The sequence below is a fragment of the Desmodus rotundus genome, chromosome 13, assembly GCF_022682495.2.
Source record: "Desmodus rotundus isolate HL8 chromosome 13, HLdesRot8A.1, whole genome shotgun sequence".
Lineage (NCBI taxonomy): Eukaryota > Metazoa > Chordata > Mammalia > Chiroptera > Phyllostomidae > Desmodus > Desmodus rotundus.
The window spans coordinates 53794042-53813779 of NC_071399.1; the positions used below are offsets into that span (position 1 = coordinate 53794042).

Genomic DNA, 19738 nt, shown 5'->3' on the forward strand with positions numbered 1-19738 from the left:
TGTTGTGTTCCATTGTCCATCTATACCAAAATGTATTTATTATGTCTTGTTGATGGCATTAGATTGTTTCCAGTTTGGGAACATTCCTGTACTTTGGTTGGTTACTGGAATGTACGTGCAAGAGTCTCAAGAACAGTATCATCACATTGAGGTATGTGAAGAGTTTACAAAGAGTATGGAAAAAATGGGTAGTTTTAGATGATTTAGAGCAGATTTCCCTAACCTCTGGGCCATGGAGGTTAACTAGGTCACCTAGCAGGAAGTGAGCTTAAATATAATGTGCTTCAGTCATCCCCAAACCACCCCCTCCACCCTGGTCTGTGAAAAAATTGTCTGCCACAAAACAGGTCCCTGGTGTCAAAAAGGTTGGGGACTGTTGATTTAGAGTTCTTCATTGTCTTTCCTAGGAACAGATGCCTGCTATTGATGCCTTTTTACCCATTCAGCTTTTACTATGGTATATGGTCCAGGGGGGTAACATCCTCCAGAACCCTAAACAGATAGGCAATAGATGCATTTCAGAGTAAGTTGCAGACATAAATATATTTGACTACTAAACAATTTAGAGTGTTTATTACTTATTAACTATGCATTCAGTTATTTCAAACACAATTTTTAATGAAAACAATTAAAAATAGATACAATATAGTTCAAGTTATGCACATAAAACAATACTGTTATTGACACATATGTATTACAGGTATAGAAGTATGGACAGACAGGGGCAACATCAATTTTAGAATAAAGGAGGGATAAGATGAGATTGGAGAGGGACATATAGGAGGCTGTAACTATATATGACTTTTTTCCTTAAGAATCTGAAACAAAATATGGTAAAATATTAATGTAAAGCTGGGTGATAGGTATGAGAATATATTCTCTTTCTCTTTGGTTGAACTATTTCATAATAAATTTTGCTTTATAAGTGTTAATTTTTGTCCCACATTTGTAAATAACTGAAAAATGTTTAATTTGATGAAGTTGATTTGAAAAATGGTGAATAGGCTCTGTATCAGTGAAAGTGTTAACTCACTATTTCAGTGAAAGGTATTAACTAGATTCAGAACTAAGTTATGTAAGACTGTGTGTCTGTCCCACATAACTGATGAGAAGGCTCGAGGTGTACTTCTGATAGGTAACCTCCAGTTGAGATTTATTAACAAGTTGGAGCTATAGTTTGCTAGAAATAATTTAGTTTAGTCTTTAGAATCATCCCCCATTCAAATATCAAAGACACATTTGAGAACAAAAAAATTCATGAAACAATTGATATATTTATTGACACTGATAAACTTTAAGTAGCTAATACCCCAAGTTAGACTTTTGCATCTAATTGGATTTATTGACATAATCAGTGTTTTATCTTGCTTCCTTAAGTTTCTTACTATAACTAAAACAATTCCTGTACCTTTAGTGGGTTTTTTTGTTTGTTTGTTTAAACTTGATATGGAATCTTTATGTAAGGCTTCCAAAATTTAATAATGTATATATGAAAATTGCTATAAAAAGTGAAAATATAGATCTTGATCCAGGTTTTTGCTTTGTAATTATTTCCTGTCTCCCTTTTCTAAAATATTTCCTATAATATATGGATAAGTAGTAGTAATGACAAAGAAGAACATATGGAAGTAGAAGTCATAAGATTTTATAGTTGGGTTCTTATAAGTCATATAGTTCAGAGGTCTCCTGTATTTTTTTTACTATATTCCTTTCATCATATATAATGTATTGATTCATCCAAAAATTATTTATTATCTGCTAGGTGTTGTTATTGAGGCTTAAGAATATAACAGTGAACAAAACATAGAAACTTTACTCATAAAGTATATACATATACTATAGTATTCATTTCTATTTAAAATGCATTATAATGTACATAAAGATTAGAGAAAATTATGGATAGGTTAGTGGTCTTCAAAGTGCTCTGTGATCTACTGAGATGAGCAAAGTATAGTAGCATTTATTTATTTTTAACGTCTTTATTTTGCCAAGGGATAAAAAATGTATCCCAGAGAATTTTCTCTTCAATATGCTATTCTTCTACTTAGCATATTCATCAATATGCCAAAGGACCCCTTAAAGGGCATTTAATAAATAATACTGTCCTATACTTATAAAGAACTTGTATATTGATAATTATAACCCCTGGAAACAAAAGTTCTTTGTGGTTCTCAATAATCTTTAAGGATATAAAGGGATCCCGACACCAAAAGGATGCTGAGCTATTGCAACCAGTGCTTTAAATATCATTTAACAGATAAGTCTTTTTTCTCCATCCTAAAATTTTATGTGAGAAATTATGGTTAAGTAACTTTCCCAAGATTGGGCAATGTAATAGATAGTTGGTAGTTTTAGCATTTGATTTAGTCCCTTTTCATGTTGATAATAAAGCCGAGTTTTACATTAACTAAACTGAAGTTTTTAAAAAACTACATGTTCTAAGGCAGAAAAATTAGTTAAAACAATTAATAAAAATATTAGTTTGAAAGTTTTTTCCCAATGAAGAGTATCATAGATGATCACCTTCACTGTTAATTTGTGCTCCTCCATGTTCCTTCCACAAAGAATAGCAAAACTTTCTAAAATTGAGGAGAATATTAAGTTATGGTATTTATATTCAATATACTAATTATAATATAGTGATTATATTAATATATATTTGATGTAATTATGTTTATATTTATGTTTAACTTATATTTAATATTAAAATATTAAACTTGCTAGTGAAGGAATATAATTAAATGAAATATTTTCAACCATTATATATATATTTTTCAATTGTTTTATTGTTGTTCAATTACAGTTGTCTGCATTTTCTCCCCACCCCTCTACTCCACCCCAGCCAAACCCATCTCCCTCCCTTGCTTCCACCCTCCCCCTTGGTTTTGTCCATGAGTCCTTTATAGTAGTTCCTGAAAACCCTTCTCCTCAACCATTATATTGAAAAAAGTTAAATAAAGTATTGTGGGTTGGTGAGAATGCCATTAAATATACATGCACACATTGTATTGATAGCAGTAAAAAACAGAAAAAAAACCTTCTGGAGGGCAGTTGGCCTATATCAAATGCTTTGAAAATCTACATATCTTTTGATATAATAACACCAATTCTAGGACTCTATCCTAGATTATCCTAAAGAAAATATAAGGATGGGAACAAAGATTAGCTGTCTGTCAGGATATTGGAACCACTGGTTGTAATAGTGTAGCAGTTCTCAAATGTTATACTCTTTAGTCTTCTCAAACTTTATATCTTCTAAGGAAGATATGCTCTTAAAAATTATTGAGGATTTCAAAGAGCTTTTGTTTATGTGGGTTACATTTATCAATATTTACCAATATTAGGAAAATAAAATTTTATATATTAATACATTAATTAAAAATAAATTTATTACATGTTCACACAATTATTTTTCTAAAAGACATGGTGTTTTCCAAAGCATGAACTCTATTGAGAGGAATGAAACTCCTTTTAATCTTTGGATTAACAAAAGACAGCTAGATTATCTTACCTGCTTCTACATGAAATACATTGTAATACGTTACTTTGGTTAAAGAATATGAAGGAAACTTGGCTTCACCCAGAAGTCTAGTTGGAAAAGGAGATGTATTTTAATAGCTACTTCAAATAATTGTGGATTTCTTCTTTGATACTACACCAAAACTCATCACGTGCTGGTTCCTTACAGGTTAAGGCTAAGGGACCAAGACTAAAAATAAACTTTTTGTCTTCTGTAACATTAAAATCCATTCATCTGTCTTGCATGTTGAATAAATTAATCTTTTACCTGAGCAAGATTCTGTAACATCATTCATTGGTAATTTGAATATTTCTAGTGTTGACATTTTTAAAAATCACATTTTTTAAATATCATACCAATCTTATCAGAAGTCTTTTAAGTATTGGAAAACTGACAAGCTTAAAGTAGTGGGCACAAGTTTTCCAAAATTCTGATTTTCTGTTGAAAACTTACATTTTATCATGGGTGAAAAGTGCTGTTAATATGTTTGAGAAAATGTCTGCCAAATATGCAATTCTAAATTATAAGTGTCCTTCCAAGTAAAAATGGCATTCCATGAAAAAGCAGCTAATTTAGCTCACAACTCAAAACAATAATATCATTAGTGCTTTTACTCAAGCCAACCATTCTGTTTTAGTATTCAACAGAAATACTTTACGCATACTTCCAATTTTATAAGAATATTAAAAAGGTGTACTTAGTTGTTGAGATTTAAGTAAACAAAAGTGAAACTGCCTTTTTTTATGAGTTCCTAGTGGTAATACAATGACTAGTATGGTTTGGTGACACAACCTTTGTTCATACAAAAGCACTAACCTTTGCTTTTGCACAATCACTGGAAATATCAACATGGTGAAAAAAGGCAAATAATACCTTAGTATTACTATGAAAATAGTTTTGACCTCATGAATTACCTGAAAGGGTTTCTGGAGCCATATTTTGAGAATCACTGTAATATTGCAACATTGGAAATAATCCAAATATCCAAAAATAACAATTGGTTAAAGAAATGATGGTACTTAAAATTTGTGATAAGAGTATAATTTTATTAAAGCTTATGTTAAATATAAGGTATGATACAGTATTTTTCTATTTTTGATGCCTATCCAATGAGAAAATCAACATTTTTCAAAGAAAGCGAATGTTGATTCTGAGCCCCAGTATTTCCATTTAGTTGGTAACTTTGTGATTAAGAAAAGGAAAATTAACAGGCAGAAGAAGGCAACTACTGGCTTCTCTTCCAATGTAAGGACTTTCTGTGCAATAACTTTGAGTTTAATTTTCATAGTAAAAGGAATTGGCAATGATTTCAATTATTTTTATATGCTTTATAGTGATAGGTGAAATATGCTTTCAAATTAACATCTTCCTATAGATTTCATTCCTCATTGGGCATTTTCCTTTTATAAAAAATATTTTATTTACTTATTTTTAGAGAGAGGGGAAGGAAGGGAGAAAGTAAGGGAGAGAAACAAGAAGGTTGCCTCTTGCACACCCTCAAGCAGGGACTGAACCTGCAGCCAAGGCATGTGCTCTGACCAGGAATCGGACAGGCAACCTTTCAGTTTAGGGATGACACCCAGCCCACTGAGACACACCAGTCAGGGCTCATTAGGCATTTTCTGATTTACATATTCCTATTGTATTCTTTTTAATTGGGAGAACTTTTTCTTCCTTAAATTTTTAAAATTGATTTTAGAGAGAGGGAGGAACATAGAGAGAAACATCGACTTGTTGTTCCACTTACTTATGCATTCTTCGGTTGATTCTTATATGTTCCCTGACCAGGGATTGAACCCACAACCTTGGCATATCAGGACAATGCTCCAACTAACTGACTTACCCAACCAGAGCCTTAATTTGAGAACTTTGAGTTGCTGTGTATGATTTAGCTTCAGAGTGAATTAAAGAAGTGAGTTTCTAAAACAAACTTAGCTAGAGATTTTCTTAAGGCAATTTAGAACATACTCATGCTGAGGAAACCATCACTGTGTCAGTGGTGATGATAGAGTCTGCGCCTTTTAGGAAACTTAGAGATTGTTGGGGTTAGGCCCCCCCAGGTTTCTTGTTAAGATCTCCATACATGGCATCTCCGAAATGAAGTATCTTCTGCAGAAAGGCAGATTTTTTTTTGTTTTTTGTGAGAGGCAACATTGCAAATAGCCTGCTTTATACATCTTATTTTTTTATTTTTAAGTTACAGTTGACATATTATATTAGCTTTGGGAGTACAACATAGTGATTAGACATTTATATAACTTCTGAAGTGATCACCCCAATAAGTCTACTATCCATATGCTACCATATGTAGTTATTGCAATTTTATTGATTATATTACCTATGCTGTACATTATTTTTAAGTATATTTTATTGATTATGCTATTACAGTTGTCCCACTTTTTTCTCCCTCTCAACGCTGTACCCCCTTCCTTCTAGCATCTTCCCCCACCTTAGTTCATATCCATGGGTTGTACATACAAGTTCTTTGGCTTTTCCATTTCCTGTACTATTTTTTACCTCCCCCTGTTTATTTTGTGCCTACCAGTTATGCTTCTCATTCCTTGTACCATTTTCCCCCATTCTCCCCCTCCCTCTCCTCACGGATAACCCTCCATGTGACCTCCATTTCAGTGATTCTGTTTCTGTTCTAGTTGTTTGCTTAGTTTGTTTTTGTTTCTTTTTAGGTTCAGTTAATAGTTTTGAGTTTGTTGTCATTTTACTGTTCGTATTTTTGATCTTCTTTTTCTTAGATAAGTCCCTTTAATATTTCATATAATAAGGGCTGGTGATGATAAGCTCCTTTAACTTGACCTTATCTGGGAAGCACTTTATCTGCCCTTCCATTCTAAATGATAGCTTTGCTGGGTAGAGTAATCTTGGATGCAGGTCCTTGCCTTTCATGACTCTGAATACTTTCTTCCAGCCCCTTCTTGCCTATAGGGTTTCTTTTGAGAAATCAGCTGATTGATAGTCTTATGGGAACTCCTTTGTAGATAACTCTCTCCTTTTCTCTTGCTGCTTTTAAGATTCTCTCCTTCTCTTTAATCTTTAGTAATGTAATTATGATGTGCCTTGGTGTGTGCTTCCTTGATTCCAACTTCTTTGGGACTCTCAGAGCTTCCTGGACTTCCTGGAAGTCTATTTCCTTTGCCAGATTGGGGAAGTTCTCCTTCACTATTTGTTCAAATAAGTTTTCAGTTTCTTGCCTATGATTCAGTTGTTGGAATGTTTAAATGATTTCAGTTCCTCTTCCCTATGATTTGGATGTTGGAACGTTTAAAGTTGTCCCAGAGGTTCCTCATCATTTTGAATTCTTGTTTTTTCATTCTGTTGCAGTTGGATATTTATTTCTTCCTTTTATTCCAAATTATTGATTTGAGTCCCATTTCCTTCCCTTCACTGTTGGTTCCCTGTATATTTTCCTTTATTTCACTCTGTAGCCTTCATTTTGTGACTGAACTCGATGATTTCTGAGAGCATCCTGATTACCAGTGTTTTGAACTCTGTATCTGATAGGTTGTCTCTCTCCTTGTCACTCAGTTCTTTTTCTGAAGTTTTGATCATTTCTTTCATTTGGGCCATATTTCTTTGTCTCAGCGCACCTGTTACACAGTAAGAGGCAGAGTCTTAGGTATTTGCCAGGGCGGGGCAATCCAGGTTGCTGCACTGTATGTGGGTGAGGGGTCAGAGAGGGAACAATGCCAGTTGCTAGCTTACTCAGTTCTTGTCCCACTTTCCATCACTTCCTTTGGTTCCCACAAGAGGATTGTGCCCTTTCAGGTGCTGATTCCTAGGTGGGTGGGCTTGTTTATATCCTACATCCCACAGGCCTCTCCAACGGATTTTCCTGTGAAACTGGGAGTTTCTCCCACCACAACCCCCACAGGTTTTTACATTCAGAGGTTTTCAGGCTTTATATACCTGTGCTGGAATCCTGGGTTATGTGGTTTGTTTCACTCCCCAGTTGTTCCTCCTGGTGTATCCGCACGTGAATGTGGGACCTTCCCATGTTGCCCGCCCTCTCTGCCCTGGCTTCCCATCTTCACCCCTCCTACCAGTCTGAATGAATGTTTCTTCTTTAACTCCTTGATTGTTGAACTTCCATACAGTTTGATTTTGTGGCAGTTCTGATTGTTTTTTGCTTTTCAGTTGTTTGTTATCCTTCTTTTGATTGTGCAAGGAAGTGAATCTTATGTATCTACTCCTCCATCTTGGCTGGAACTCCTGCCTATGCTGTACCTTACATCCCTGTGACTGTTTTTATAACTGGCAATTTGAACATCTTAATTCCTTCCCCCCTTTCACCCATTCCCCCAAACATCCCTCACATCTGGCAATCATCAAAATGTTCTCTGTTTCTATGAGTTTGTTTCTGGTTTGTTTGTTCATTTATTTTGTTTTTTATAATCCATGTGTAAGTGAAATTATATAGTATTTTTTTTCTGATTTATTTCACTTAGCATAATATCCTCTAGGTCAAGTCATGTATCCATGTTGCTGTAGATGGCAAGATTTCATTCCTTTGTATGTCTGAGTAATATTCCATTGTATATTTGTACCATCTCTTCATTATCAATTTGACTATCAGTGGATACTTAGGTTACTTTCATTTCTTGGTTATTTAAATAATGCTGAAATGAACATATGGATGCATATTACTTTTCAAATTAGTGTTTTGGGTTTTTTTGAGTAAATACCCCAAAGTGGAATTGCTGGGTCCTTCTTTGTTTCTTGTATTTTTAAAATATGTTTGTAGTTTCAAAAAATTTTTGTGGGTTTTTTTTTTGATGGTCAAATGATCTTTAATTGAAATATTTTACTTTAGCTCTTAACTAGCCAGGCATTGCAGTGCACCACTGTTGATGCCATCTATGATGTCATGAGGATGGCAGCCAGGAACATTGCAGCCCCCACACTGGGCAGTCTCCGGGATCTCTTTAATGGTTCCAGAGGGTTCTCTAGCTAAAGATCAGGTGCCACATCTGTCGGGCAATGTTGTCAGTCTCATCAAAAGAAATATTTCCAGTGTGCTTATTTTTTTTTCTTCTTTCTGTCTCACGGTGGTTCTTTAAGGGCTATGTTGATCAGAGCAGAGGCAGAAGGCACTTCCTCAATCTGGGCTTGTCTGTTCTGAAATGTCAGTTTCACTATAATCCTCAAACCCTTACACTTACTGGTTGCTTTGGTGATGTCATCACCAACCTTTTTAAGAGACAGGCCCAGGGGTCTGTTCTTGGGGACCAGGGCAGATGTTGCACCAACTTCCCCACTGGTGCACCTCAGGTATGTGATTTTAATCTCGTTGGGGTCTAAATTCAGCAGCATGGTAGATGTGGCTGATATTGGATGAACGTGGTTTCAGGACGAGTGAAGAAAGTTGTACCTTAGTCTCCTTCAAGCTGAAAGCTGAAAGGTATGCCTGTGTTTTTAAAGTCTCTTTTGTCTGATACAGTATTGCTACCCCAGCTTTTCTTTTTTAAATTTTTATTTGCATGACATATCTTTTTTCATCCCTTTACTTTTAGTTGGTGTCTTTTGATCTGAAGTGGGTGTCTTGTAGGGACATATGAGTATTGTTTTCTTATCCATTCAGCCACCCTATGTCTTTTCATTGGAACATTTGGATGAATATATCTACTCTTCCCCTAAGTTCATTGAACATCCTTATAACCAGTCTTTTGAACTCTGCATGTGGTAGATTGCTTCTCTCCATTTATTTTATTTTGTATTTTTTGGAATTTTGTTCTGTTTAATTTGAGACATGTTTCTCTGTCTCCTCATTTTGCCTGCCTCCCTATGTTTGTTTCTATGTGTTAGGTAGAGCTGCTGCACCTCTCAGTCTTGGTAGACTAGCTTTACATAGTTGGGTCCAGTGGTGCAGTTACCCTGGTCATCTAATCTGGGTGCTCCAGGTGTGTTCCTTGTGTGGGTGGTGTGTGATCTCTGGTTGTAGTAGAGCCTTGATTTCTTTTGGCACCTCAGTGAAAGGGTTTGACCCTCAGGCTTAGTGGCTCTGACTATAATGGAGTAGCTAATGTGCAGGGGCTGACTCCATGGACCAGGATTTGCTTTAGCACGGCTGTGGTGCCTGCCAAGTCTAACATTTTGGTGTGTTGTTCATGGAGGTGGTTGAGTCATGCTCTTGTTATGGTCTGAAACGGGACAGTGTGTGTGTTGGTTCTGGAACCTCTTAGGAGCAGCTCTGGTGCAGGCCAAGGTCAGCTGCTGCCTGTGCCCAGCCCAGGGCTACCTTTTATGATCCACAACCACCTTTTATGATCCACAACTGATTTGCAAAGGGTTTTTGCCTGTGCTGGTCTTAGAGGTACCTGGGAGGGGCTAAGCTGCCAACTGAGGCTGGCTGACACTAATGCTGGGCTTAGTGCTATTTAGCAAGAAGTACAGGGCATGCTGAGGTGAGTTGCCACTTGTTTGGGGTTTGTAAATCTTTGAGAGATTTTAGGAAAGTCCATACCAGGAACCAAGACTGCCCATTTGTATTTAAAAGCTGCTGGGACCAACTTGGGTGGGCGTGCAAGTTTGGTGGGGCAAGGTCTCAGGGAATCAATAGAATGGGGCCACTGGTGTAAGCCAGGTTGATAGAGACTCAGATTGGTCACCTGCCTGGGCCTGCCAGTTGGGTGGTAGAAGGGCTCGACAAGGAATAATGGAATCTGCCAACACTTTTGTCTAGGAGAAAGCTGCCCCTCTAGCCCTCATTCTGACTCTAGACAAGCCAGTTCCTCCTTGTATCTCCCTGATGCTTTTTCATCTGCTGCCCCAGTGCTGGAGCTCAGAGGGAGTGAGTTTATCAGCAAGTGAACCTGGGACTCTAGAAGCCTTCTGTCTCACTGAGCTGCAATCCCAGCTAGTTTTCATAGCCAGAAATTATGGGGAGTTTCCCTTCCTTCACTGTAACCCGCGGCTGTGGAGCCTGGTGTAGGATGGGGACCCATGACTCCCCAGGGGAAATCTCTGCAGGCAGGAAGGACCTTCAGAGGCAAGATATTTTTCCAGATTTTTAAAACCTCCATGTGGGTGTGGGATAAATGGCCCCCTACCGCCTACCAATCTCCATATGGCTTCTTCTGTATATCCTTAGTTGTAGGAATTCTGTTCAGTTAGACTTCAGGTTCTCGATGATGGGTGTTCTATAGTTGACTTGTAATTTTGTTGTCATTGTGGGATAAAGTAAACACAGTGTTTACCTACTTTGCCATGTTGACCAGAAGTCCATTTTGTGCATCTTAGATATTTCTCTTTTTATAATGGAAGCCTAATAATCATGTCTTATCTTTAGTAATATTTTTCCAAGCACTAAGTTCTAGAGAATGTATATTGTTTACTTTCTTTCCAAATGAACTTAGTGTTTATTCAAAATTTTATGTCTTAAAGAAACTTGTTAAAGTATGCTAAAAGAATATATACAGTATGATACTATCTATATAAAGTTTAAAATATACCAGCAGCCCTGGCTGGTGTGGCTCAGTGGATTGAGCATTGGCTTGGGAACTGAAAGGTTGCCGGTTCAATTCCTGGGCAGTGCACATGCCTGTGTGGCAGGCCAGGTCCCAGTTGAGGGTGTGTGAGAGGCAACCATTTGATGTTTCTCTCCTTCTCTTTCTCCCTCTCTTCCCCCTTCACTAAAAATAAAATAAATACAATCTTAAAAAATATATACCATGCAAAACGTACATACTTATGCATTAAAGCATAAAGAAGTATAATGTGAAGATTTTAGATTTAAATTAGAGTAATTAATTGAAATTAATTTTATGTGTTTAGTTTGAAAGACAGTTTGCAACATTTTTTATTTAGAAACAGATGATTTGTTGTATAAATACTTTTAATCAAAATGCCATGTGTGAACTTTCTAAATTGAATGTTAGGCCTTGATTATGTGTCAGTTGGTTGAGTGTCATGTTGCCAATCAAAGGGTTGCCAATTCCATTCCCTGTCAGGGCACATGCCTGGGTTGTGGGTTTGGTCCCAGGTTGGGGCACGTACCAGAGGCAACCAGTTGATGTTTCTCACATCAATGTTTCTCTCTCTTTCTCTCTCCCTTCCCCTCTCTCTAAAAATAAATAAATAAAATCTTTAAAAAATAAAATAAACCAGATGTTATATTTGATCCTTGGATGGATGAGGGACATTTGTGTATTGTTAGAGAGAATTTACAACCTGTTAGTCTTGGGAATAAGCTGAAATGAAAATGTTGTACTTATCTGGCCTTAGTAGAATAAAATAGTTGCACATCATTGTTAGCATATTTGATTGTTGAGAAGGTGCTGGACACAGGTTCTCTGTAGCTGCTCTGAGATTTCTCACCTTTCAGAGTAATTCAATCATTGGAGCCAGAGGCAGTAGGAAGGTATCTAATGTGTAAGAAAAATGGGTACTTCCCTCAGGGCTCAGGAACACTTATTCCTAGGGATTTGGAACAATTGAAGTAATACATTTACAAGTATGAGCAGAAAGAGGTATACTAAAGATATGCTATGAAGGCACCAGAAATAGTAACTCTTACACTCTTGAAAGCAATGAACTAGATCCTTCCCCTGAAAAATACATTTGGGTAAAAATGAAATTGTTTTTCGGCCTGTTCATTTAAGAAAAGTTACTTGCCTGATCAGTGTGGCTCAGTTAGTTGGGTGTCGTCCCACAAAGCAGAAAGTCTCTAGTTCAGTTGCTGGTCAGGGCACATGCCTAGTTGCAGGTTCAGTCTCTGTTGGGGTGTGTACCACAGGCAACAGACTGGTGTTTCTCTCCCATCTTTCTCCCTCCCTTCCCTCTCTCTAAAAATCAGTAAATTTTTTTTAAAAGAAAAGTTACTTTATAAGCACAGTGCCATGCTTAAAGCTGATTATTAGGTGTAGGTTAAGTACTGTTTAACAAAGAGAAGTCACAGGAAGCTGAAAATAGGCTTATATGCAGTAAAATATTGATTCATTTTTGAATATTGACTAAGAGAGGGATAGCACTAAAGCCTGGTGAAATTGTAGTTGTGGGAGCTTACAGCTTAGGTAAGAATTAACCAGTATGAATGGAGAATACGGTGCATTATTTTTAAGTTTTCGTAGAATGAATATAACGCATATGATTGATGAATTAAGGTGATTCTTAAAAATTACTAATTTGGGAGGCAGCTAAGCATGATGAAAAATGAGCACATCTGTTTTAGTTGTTATTAATTGGAAGTTTGCTTAAAATGACATACCACAATAAAAATTCATCTTTTAAAATTTTTTAATTAAAAAGTTTTAAAATTTTATTTTTGATTTAAGTATAATTGACACATAACATTATATCTTAGTTTCAGGTGTACAGCCGAAAAATTTGATATTTGTAACACTGAAAATAATCATCACAATAAGTCTAGTTACCATCTGCTACCCTACAAAGCTAAAATATTTTTTTCTTGTGATAAGAATTTTTAAGATTTACTCTCATAACAATTTTAAATATTCCCTGTGGTACTTATTGACTATAGCTACCATGCTGTACATTACATCCCATGACTTTTTGAAATACAGAGGTTTTTTTATTTGTGTTTAGTTGAAAGTTGAACATAAATGAGTAAATATGTTTGGGATATATAAGGAAGTAGGCAACAGAGTAGAGATATAGTTTGGTGGGGGACACAAATTATAATCATAAGAATTCTGACAAGCCATGGTAAAAAAGAAAATAACTAAAGATCAAAGAGGCAAGCTCTCCATCTTGCTTTGTTTTAAGCCAGTTAGTTGAAAATTTTTAATTTTTTTGATGGTACTTGTCTTTTTTCGGAGGTAAGGGCAGGGGTTGAGAGGGGATCATAGGAGGTATGTCCAGAAAGTATCCAGCCATGGAATACAAAAAATAGAGACGTTTATTGAAGAAGATATAGGATACAAGAAACATGGTACATAGGACAATGACGCCTCAGTCCCCTTCAAAGTAGGCACTTTGAGACCTCACCAAGTTCTCCCAATAACCATCAGCTGCCACGTTGTATTTTCCTGAATCTCATCTACAATCTGAAATCTCTTCCCTTTCAAAGGTGATTTTAGTTTTGAGAAAAGCCAGAAGTGACAGGGCACAAAATCTGGGCTGTAAGGAGGTTGAGTCACCTGGATTATTTGATGTTTTGCCAAAAAACTGCACAAGAGGTGATGTGTGTGATTGTGATGAAGCCGCAAATCACCAATTGGCCATAGCTGCAGCCTTCTGAATCATCTGAATAGTTTCCGTGGAGGAATGTTCAAGCTTAACCAAAATTTGATGCAGATAGATCAATGAAACAGAATAGAGGGCCCAGAAATAAACCTGCACCTTCATAGTCAATTAACATTTGACAGAGGCAGAAAGCACGTGCAATGGGCTAAAGATAGCTTATTCAATAAATGGTGTTGAGAAAATTGGACATATAAGTGCAGAAAAATGAAATTAGACCATCTTCTTACACCATACACAAGAATAAATTCAAAATGGATCAGAGAGTTAACAGTTAGACCTGAAACCATAAAAATCCTAGAAAAAAATATAGGCAGCAAAATCTTGGACATTGCTTGTAGCAATTTTTTATCAGACGTATTTCCGCAGGCAAAGGAAACAAGAAAAAATAAACAAATGGGACTACATCAAACTAAAAAGTTTTTGCACAGCAAAGGAAATCATCAACAAAATGAAAAGACAACCACAGAATGGGAGAACATATTCACTGATACATCTGTTAAGGGGTTGATATCCAAAATTTACAAAGAACTTACAAAACTCAACACCAAAAAAACCCCAAACCCAATTAAAAAATGGACAGAGGACCTGAATACACACTTCTCCAAAAAGGACATACTGATGGCCAATAGACATATGAAAAGATGCTTAATGTCACTAATCATCAGAGAAATGCAAATTAGAACCACAGACTTCTGGCTAAGATGGAGGTGTAGGTAGATACACTGTGCCTCCTCGCACAACCAAAAGAATGACAATAACAAATTTAAGAACAAAGAACAACCAGAATTGACAGAAAATCGAACTGTATGGAAGTCTAACAACCAAGGAGTTATAGAAGAAACATTCATCCAGACTGGTAGCAGGGGCAGAGGCAGGCATTCAGGGCAGAGAGGACTTGTGGCAAGGTGGTGGCTGGTGGACCAGGCAAGGCAGTGGCTGGTACAGCAGGTGGTCCCACATTTGCATACGGATAAACTAGGAGGAACATCTGGGAAGTGAGACAGACCATGCAATCCAGGGATCCACCGTGGGGAAATAAAGCCTCAAAACTTCTGACTGAAAAAATCTGTGGGAGTTGAGGCAGCAAGAGAAACTTCCAGTCTCACAGGAGAGTTTGTTGGAGAAAACCACAGGGTCCTAGAATGTACACAAACCAACCCACCTGGGAATCAGCACCAGAAGGGCCCAAGTTACTTGTGGGTAGCTGCAGAAGTGACTGAAAGTTGGCAGAGAGCTGAACAAGCATCATTGTTCTCTCTCTGACCCCTCTCCCACATACAGTGCCAAAATGCAGCAACCTGGGTTGCCCTGCCGTGGCAAATACCTAAGGCTCCGTCCCTTACTATGTAACAGGTGCACCAAGACAAAAAAAAAAAAAGTCCCAAATGAAAGAATATATCAAAGCTCTAGAAAAAAATACAACTAAATTATGAAGAGATACCCAACCTATCAGATGCACAGTCCAAACCACTCGAATCAGGATGCTCACAGAATTGTTTGAGTATGGTCACAAAGTAGAGGAAAAAGTGAAGGCTATGAAAAGTGAAATAAAGAAAAATGTACGGGGAACCAACAGTGATGGGAAGGAAACTGGGACTCAAATCAACGGTTTGGACCAGAAGGAAGAAATAAGCATTCAATCAGAACATAAGGAAGAAATAAGAATTAAAAAAAATGAAGAGAGGCTTAGGAATCTCTGGGACAACTTTAAACATTCCAACATTTGAATCATAGGGTGCCAGAAGGGAAGAGGAGCAGCAAGAAACTGAAAATTTATTTGAACAAATAATGAAGGAGAACTTCCCTAATCTGGCAAAGGAAATAGAAGTCCAGGAGACTCAGAGAATCCCAAAAAAGTTGGACGCAAGGAAGCACACACCAAGGCACACAATAATTACATTAACCAAGATTAAAGATAAGGAGAGAATCTTAAAAGCAGCAAGAGGAAAGGAGATAGTTACCTACCAAAGAGTTCCCATAAGACTATCAGCTGATTTCTCAAAAGAAACCTTGCAGGCAAGAAGGGGCCGGAAGGAAGTATTCAAAGTCATGCAAGGCAAGGACCTGCATCCAAGATTATTGTGTCCAGCAAAGCCATCATTCAGAATGGAAGGGCAGATAAAGTGCTTCCCAGATACGGTCAAGTTAAAGGAGCTCATCATCACCAGCCCTTATATATGAAATGTTAAAGGGACTTATCTAAGAAAAAGAAGATCAAAAATACGAACAGTAAATTGACAACAAACTCATAACTGTCAAGAACTGAACTTAAAAAAACAATAACGAACTAAGCAAACAACTAGAACAGAAACAGAATCACTGAAATGGAGATCACGTGGAGAGTTTCCAATAGGGAAGGGGCTGGGGGAATGGGAAAAAAGGTACAGAGAATAAGAAGCATAAATAGTTGGTACAGAATAGACAGGGGGAGGTTAAGAATAGTATGTAGGAAATGTAGAAGCCAAAGAACTTACATGTACAATCCATGGACATGAAGTAAGGGGGGCGGGAGTGTGGGTGGGAGGGAGAGTCCAGGTCGGAGGGGAATAAAGTGGGAAAATGGGACAACTGTGATGGCATAATCAATAAAATATATTTAAAAAACAAATTATAACCACAGGGAGATTCCAAGGATCTCATACCTGTCAGAATGGCTATCATCAATAAATCAACAAACAACAAGTGCTGGTGGGGATGTGAGAAAGGGGAACCCTTTTGCACTGTTAGTGGGAATGTAGACTTGTGCAGCCACTGTGGAAAGCAGTATGGAGATCCCTCAAATAACTAAAAATGGATCTGCCTTTGACTCAGCAATCACATTTCTGGGAATATATATGAAGGAACCCAAAATACTTATTTGTAAAAACATAACCATCCTTATGTTCTTTGTAGTGTTATGTATGGTTGCCAAGATATGGAAGCAGCCCAAATGTCCATCAAAAGATGAGTAGGTAAAGCAACTATGGAACATTTACAGAATGGAATTCTACTTGGCCGTTAAAAAGGAGAAAATTTTACCCTTTGCTACAGTATGAATGGGCCTGGAGAATATTATGCTAAGTGAAATAAGCCAATCAGAGAAAGACAAATACCATATGATTTCACTCATGAATCCAAAGAACAAACTGAATTAGCAAGCAAAACAGAAACAGACTCATAGATGGAGAGCAGATGACAGCTCGTGGCAGGGGGCTAGGGGGTGGAAGGATTGAGCAAAAAGGAAAAAGGACTCATGGACATGGACAACAGTGTGGTGATTGCTGGGGGGAGAGGGGTAAAAGGGGATTAAATGGTAATGGGAAAAAATACAATAAAGATTAAATAAAAAAATAAGCAGAGATAAAATCATTAAATATTTGATAGCAACATTACATTTTATTTGTACAAATGCATTTTATTTGTATTTTAGTGACTAATAACTAATAAAAATGAAATTCTAAAAAAAAATTTTTTAATGCAGATTCATTGCTCTATTCGCTCTGTCATTTTGAATGCCACAGCCACACAGTACGTGTGCTCACTCAGTGGGTGTCTACCGCCCCCAGTGACTAGTATAATGAAGCACATTCCTGTCCACTCTTCTTGGCTGCCAGGTTACATTGATGTTGCACAAAATATTCTTGTTATATTAACAATGGCTGGACTTTTTCTGGACAGATCTCATATATCTAGGTGGGGAAGTGTTACTTATTTAACCAATTGGATAAAATAGTTTGAGAGATTATTCTATTGTTCAGGCATTTGATTGTTTTTACTCAGCCATTATGATTTTCAAGTTTTAATTTGTAAGGTATTTAATACTAAGAACACTTCTTCATTAAACTATAATAATGAGTCTTATTGTGCATAGTGTGCATAGTGAACTTGGAATCCAACCTCAAAATACTTTTTCATAAACACTCTTCATCATTTGTATGTTGTATTTCTGAAATAGTATTTTGATATGTTTAGACATAAACTATTGGTCTATTTATAAAACAAGACATAAAGAGGTAGCAGAGAAGGCAGGAAATACTTGATGTTTGTATGCCATATCTTGTTCTCTGCTTCCTGTCAGTTAAACCACGACGAGAGGAACAGAGACACAGATGTACAGTTGCTGCTTTAATATCCCATTAGGGAGACCAGTTAAGTATAAAGCTTGTTTCATTAAACTTTTGTCACTTGTTGATTTTGGGTATGTTGGAGGCTTGTTTTGTATTTTGTGGAATGTATAGATTACAATTAGATGTGTTATAGAAAATATATCTTTTGCATATTTCAAAGAGTGCTTAATTTTGTGAAAATTTTATAGGCCATAAAAGATTGGTTGTTTGTACATATGGTATACATTCAATATGAAATGATAAGCTAATATTTTGACCTTGAAATTTTAATATTCTGAGCATTTATTTACTTTTGTATTTGGTTGTATCAAGATTCTTGAATACATTTAAAGCATTTTGTGGTATAACTGTATGATGAGAGGAACTCATAGAGATTGGCTTATCCAAGAAATTATAATTAGTAAATGGTAGAACTAGGATTTGAACGCAGGTCTTCTGATGCTAAGTCTTGTGTCCTTTTGGCTGGGGGGGTAGGAGAGAGTTTGTTTTCATTAAATTGCTATTTCACCTATTATATAGTGATTTAAGCTTTTAAGTTTACCTTTGTTCCTTCTACCTAGAAAGTCCACCACCTCATCCCCTCACATTCTCTCCACTTTGAAAAAATAGATGTTACTTATCCCTAAAGAAATGGCCCACATGTTACTTTTTTTGAGAGGTTTTCTCAGGTTCTCACAGGTATTTCTTTCTCTCTACTCCCTCATCACTTGATTGACTTATTTATTTACATTGTGCATAATCTGTTTACATATCTTTTTCTTCAGGCAGTGAACTACTTTACTTTTATATACCCAGTGCCTAGCATATAATAGATTTTATGAATACGTGTTGGATAAACAAATACATGACCAAATTTCTTTTCTTCATGCTAAATCAAGCTGATTAGAGAACTGTAATGTGGCTCTTTCCTGCAGTATTTCTTTATGGTTTAATTGTAAGAAATAATTTCTTTGTGATTTCTCTCATGCTTCTGCCCTCTCACTATTTGTTTTTTGCTATTTATAGAAATCAAGTATCTTAGTGAAATTATTAGTGTTTCCATCCTAGTTAAAAGTAGTGATTGTATGTGGTCCACCAAAAAAAATGTAGCTAAGAATACTTTAGTTTCTTAAGTTGCTAAGCATCAAAAATCTTTTGCTTTTGTCTCTAGATTAATCTGATGAAAATGTCTAGATATTCATTGCAGTTCTGATTTCCTCACTGAATAGAGGGAACGATTCCCTTTAACACTTTTTGTTTCTCCCTATATTATTCTCTGTTCTTGTCTCTAAGTCGTATGTGCCTCAGTGATTTGGGGCTTGTAGATTGCAGTCTTACTATCAACAGAGCAAGGTTTTTTTGCATGTAGGACTGACGGTTAGACCTCCCTATTCTAGGTATGTGTTTTAAAAGTTCATATACTAATAGTTTTTTCAGCTGAAAATTGATATAGGTTACTATCTTATTTCTAAAATTCAAATTTAAATGATCAAAAGAAAAAGAAGTCAAATCTAAGGATTTAAATCTGCCTTTTTAAAGATTGAAGGAAAAATTATAAAGTTATATGAATTTAATTTTTAAGGAATTTCAAAAGAAGCAACTGAATAGTTTTTTTGTGTATTAAAATCTGATTTAGGCTTGACCTGTGGAAAATAGTTCATAGGGTTTTTGAGTGCCCTTTTACATGTGTGGGCTCTCTGTTTTTGCACCATTTGTTTTTTGGTGTTGGTGTATTACTGTGTTTGAATCAGAAAATACATATGTTATCACTTCGAGGATAGTCAGTGAAGTATAGCCTACCACCAGTTCATCTGGCAAGTGAGTACATCACATCATGTAAAATTTTATAAAATGCTAAAACACTAATCTTTAACAGTTTTAATCAAGAATTTCAGTAAGTAATTTTTTTTTAATTAAC

At 36.3% G+C, this 19738-nt stretch overlaps 1 protein-coding gene across 8 annotated transcripts in view; it reads left to right on the forward strand.

The window, feature by feature from the left end:
• Window positions 1-19738, forward strand: part of ELF1 (E74 like ETS transcription factor 1) — a 134347-nt gene that overhangs the window by 44164 nt on the left and 70445 nt on the right. Inside the window, exon 2 of one of the 8 annotated variants that reach the window (XM_045202045.3) lies at window positions 63-151. The exons of the other annotated variants lie outside the window; for them this stretch is intronic. The gene's annotated coding sequence lies outside the window, so the exon portion shown is untranslated. The remainder of the gene's footprint in view (window positions 1-62; window positions 152-19738) is intronic. 8 annotated transcript variants of the gene reach the window in all.